The sequence below is a fragment of the Coturnix japonica genome, chromosome Z, assembly GCF_054131305.1.
Source record: "Coturnix japonica strain WE chromosome Z, WE-NBRP24, whole genome shotgun sequence".
In the NCBI taxonomy this organism is placed as follows: Eukaryota; Metazoa; Chordata; class Aves; order Galliformes; family Phasianidae; genus Coturnix; species Coturnix japonica.
Genome location: NC_140702.1, coordinates 5,752,902 through 5,758,012, shown reverse-complemented (window position 1 = coordinate 5,758,012; position 5,111 = coordinate 5,752,902).

Sequence of the window (5,111 nt, the reverse complement as noted above, 5' to 3'; positions counted from 1 at the left end):
TGACAAAGTAGTGTCCTTTAGGTAAACTTGGCTCATTATGTGCTCATTATACCACTAAATTACATATGTGCTCATTAAACACCAAAACATACCCCCATCTCAGAAGTTACTCACCTTTAAAGTGCAGCCACCCCCTCACTGAACACACACTCTGACTTTTTTAGCCCATAACTTTAAAAGTGAGGAGGGAGAATTTTGCATCAAGCAGAACAAATGTACGTAACAAGCTCCTCCTGCAAAGTAAGAAATGGCTTAAGAGAAAGGGAATACTAGGGAAGACACTATCACAGACAAGTTATATGTGGATTGCTGATTGGAATTGGTGTGCTGAACTTCTCTTACCCCAGGGACAGGGAATTCTGTCGAGTGAGGCCCACACACTTGGCAGTGTTGAAGACTCCTCTGGGAAATTTAGTCATCTCAAAAGAGTTTAACTTATAATTTAACATACCTGTGTCCAGGCTGTATCACTCTTAGTTTTTTGCAAGTATTTTGCACTGTTTTTGGTTATCCTTTCCACCTGAGGCACTTTGTAGACAGTGAATTACTTACTGGCAATCTAAAAGAATTGTTGATAATAAGCTGCCTATTCCATAAACTAGCAGTGTGAGTTCTACTTAGGTATGAGCAAAATTCTCTCATGGATTTAGCTGTGTGAATTCTGATTGAATGCAGCCACAACAGTAAAGAAAATGTCATGTTAGCTCATTGAAGGCCACTAGATGAACTGGGCGGTACTAGTACTAGTGGTACTACTAGTACACTACTGGTACTAGTGAGTCTGTAATCAAGATAGTTTGAATACTGAACACAAAGGGACTTACAGTGCCAAATCAGATGCTACTCAAGCATTGCCTGTTAGCATGACACAGGCCTGTATAAAATCACTTAGCAGTTCATAGTACTAAATGTTGAAGTGCTCATGACTTCTCTTTCCTGCTGTATGCAGACACAAAATGTTCTTTTAGGTTAGGCTTCTGTGTACAGTATCTGGCAGGTGAAATTCTGCCTCAGTTTGTCTTGACAGTCTTTCAGGGGATAAAATGGAAAACCAGCTCACACAAACAATATTGTTTAGTGGGCTTTCCAAAAGGCTTTTGTCAGAGACTTTCACCATGTTGTGACTTAACCCCAACCGGCAGCTGTAACACAGCAACTCTCTCTATGTGAAGCGAGGGAGAAAAAATAAGAAAGGTTAAAGTGCAAGTCCTCATAGGTTGACATAAAGACAGTTTACTAGGTAAAGCAAAAGCAATGTGCACAAGCAAAGCAAAATAAGGAATTCATTCACTACTTCCCATTGGCAGGCAGATGTTCAGCCACTTCCAGGAAAGCAGGGCTCATCAAACGTAATGGTTTCTTGGGAATACAAACTCCGTTACTCCAAACATCCCACCCTTCCTCTTTATTTACTCCATATTTTATTGATGAGCATGACACTACATGGTATGGAATATCCCTTTGGTCAACTGGGGTGACCCCTCTCAGCTTCTTGTGTACCTCCAGCTCCTCACTGCCATGGTGGTGTGAGAAGCTGAAAAGTCCTTGGCTCTGTCTAAGTACTGCTTTGCAACAACTGAAATATTGTTGATTTATCCCCACTATTTTCATGAAAACAAACAAACAAAACATAAAATAAACCTTTACAAAAACAAAACAAAACAAAAAAAAACCCTCTACAACAATATTCACCCCTTATTCCATATCATTCACGTCATGCTCACGTCCTACACTTTCCAGTACATTCTCATTAATCACAGCCTTTCAGTTGATACACAGATACCATTCCCTTAATCTGTGGATCATGTGAAATGTCCATAAAATATCCACTGAGTTCTTTTAGTCCACGACTTAGCTTCTGTCTGTTATGGTGGTTGCTCAGGACAGGAGAGGCAGTATGTTGCATGGAGATACTGGGTGCCAAAGACAATTCAGGTTGAGTCACTGCTGTACTTGCTCTGCTCCTTGTGAGGTTCATCTTCCATCCACTGAAGTGGTTCCTGCTATAGAATTTTCTTATAACACATGACTTAAATAAAGGGTTACAACAATTTAAAGATTTATTATTACTATCACAGTCTCCGCTCCTTGACCCTTTGGGTCAGGCCAAAATGGCAAAGAACTCCTCTCCTTGTCCCTCCCAGCTTGGAACTGTCTATTAACAACAGTCCTTTAGAAGTGTACCTGCTCTGGCATCACCTTATCCATTGGCCACAGACCCTTCAGATACCTACTGTATCATGTCCTTATCCACTGCAACAGATGCTTCAAAGTATTCTGGTTTGGCCTTATCCACAGACACGAACACTGCAAGGTGCATCTGCTGTGCCACAGCTACAGACACACTGAGATGTACATGCTCCCATGAGGTCCCACAGGTCATACTGGAATCCCTGCCTGTCCAATACAGCAGTGCAGGAAAAGCAGTGATACCCCATCCGTTTGACAGCCCAGGCACATACTGTTACCAAATGTTCCCAGGCACAGCAAAGCAAGATGCTAAGAGAGTACAGCAAACGGCAGAAGCAAAAGCAGTCACTAACAAGCACTGAACTCTAACATACAGTAAGGCAAGCAAGCCCCGTGACAAGCACAGGAGCCTGCCAATTAGCAGCTAAACACCTATAACATCTCTACACTCCAATTAAATCTGTCATCACCTCAAGTCTTTTGTGTCCCATACGGAGTTGGTTTAACCCGGCAAGAAGCTGCTACCCAGTCACTCCCTCACTCACCCATGGTGGGATGAGGAAGAGAATCTGAAAGGTAGAAGTGTGAGAATTCATGGACTGAGATAAATACAGGTTACTAGGAAAAGCAAAAGCCACACAACGTAGAATAAGGTATTCATTCACTACTTCCCACCAACAGGCAGATGTTCCAGGAAAGCAGGGGTCAACACACATTGTGGTTTCTTGGGAAGACAAATGCTTCACTTTGAACACCTCCCCCACGATGGTGTATGAGACAGCCCTTCATCCAATTTAGGTCAGTGGTCCTGGCTGTATCCCCTCCCCTTCTCCTTGTGCATCCCCAGCTCTTGGCTGGCAGGGCAGCATCAGAAGCAGAAAAGACCTCGGCTCTGTGCTATCACTGCTTTGCAATAATTGAAGCATTGTTGAGTTTGCAACATCGCTTTTCAGACAAATCCAAAATGCAGCATCACATGATCCTTTACAACGAAAATTAATTCTCTCTCAACTGAAACCACAACACTATGGTTTTTAAGGAAACTTGTCAGAATAAAAGCACAAATAGAGATGTAACAGGTGAAAACCTGGGAGGCTAAAGGTGGAAATAAATGGGGAGTTCTCACAATGGAAAGATGAATATTTGCCTCTACAACAGTAAACGATGTTCAGAGAAGGTTCAGAGAAGGATGATTAAAAGGCTCCATACAGTGAGAAAAGGAAAACAGAAACAAATAAACAAAAAATCAATTAATTTGTCTGTCTTCAGTGTGAAAAAGAAGATCGCTTACAAGAAAACACATTTAAGCCTAAAGATCACAAGAGACACAGAGAGAAGGTGATCAGAGAAATTGTATGCTGTGATTTCCAGTACAAGAATCCATGTTTGTCTAAAGGTAACAGGCATCACAGTCAGCAGATGTCCATGCAATGTGTAGTACATGTGGAAAGTCCATGGTAAGGGACACTGTGAATTCAGTAAGTTCATATTGAATCCAACAGGAGAACCAGCTAGCACTCTGAATTCAAAGTCTGTACATTATTATGTAGAAAAAAATTAAAGAGGGTCAGAAAATACCCAGATGAAAACCGTCAGAAGTTGGGAGAATGCTGGCATAGATGGGTTTCTTCTTCTTGCTCTTTCCCATGTATTTGCCTGTGGCCACCTCTGATGACCAAGCCAACCAGGAGATGGTTTGTCTAATGCCCTTTGGTTTTCACTTTGACTTCCTTCATCTGGCATGCAGCAAGGACTTCCAAGCAAACAGGTCCCCAGCACTCAGTGGACACAGTGCCACTCAACCTGGGCCACTGGCCTGCCAGTGCCTTAGTCAGCAGGATGGCTCTCAGCTGTCCTCCCGCAGAGCACGCACCTGAAGGATTCTGCACTTGATAGCTTTGCATCTTAGAGCTAGGGTGACATCTCAGCAGACTTGAGGCAGCAGGAGAGGGAGACAGCAACATTGCCTGAATATTTTGGCTGCAAGTACAGCTGCATTTTCAAGAGCACTTTCAAGCACACCTGCCAGATGCCTAACTACCTCACTACCCTGGATTGCACTGTGGTAGTACTCCTGGAAATCCATAAAATACCTACATCTACACCTTTTTTCATACTCAAATGCCCCTCAGTGCGCTGACAATACATTCTCTGAATGTAAAAATAACTTTGCCCAGCTGGAATCCTACTTGATCTCGATTGGCTTGAGGTCTACTCTGCACAGTGACAGGACAAATGAAGATATATTAATCTGAAGTGAAAAGCATTTATTGCAGATGGGAGCATGGTCCCTGAAGAATGTTTCTGATCCCAAAGTTATGGACAGGCACAGCAATTTTAGTATTAATACTACATTTTAAATAATTGAGAAGATGTGGGACTATCAATTCATAGCCTATGAATTGCACTGTTCTATGCCAGCTAAGGGATTATAGACTAGAACTTTTCATGGTTCTCTGATACAACAAAGCTAAAATGTTAAATACTACTAAGTAGGAAACTGCTACCTATTTAGTTTTCATCCCTAATGCACCAGAAGAGAAAGGAACAAATAAGAAAAAGGCTGGGACAGAGCTCTTACTTTAAGTACATCTTTATAAGGTTGAGCAGAGGCTGCTGTAAGCTTTGGAGTGTGGGGTAAAATAACTCGAATGGCAGTACTAAATCCTGACACTGAGCAAAAGAGCTTGGAAATGCAACATACGCAGCAGAAGATATCATATCTATGGTGTGCTCACACTGAAGGTGACCAGATGATGACACGTATGTGTATTACTGAACAGTTACACCATTTTTCTGTTTTTCTCTTAGGGAGCAGTTTGTTACCAGACATGGCCATTCCCCTGCTTGACACATCCAGGATTCACTCCTGCACCTTCAGATTTATTTTGCATTGTTTGTACTCTCTGATGTCAAGGGCT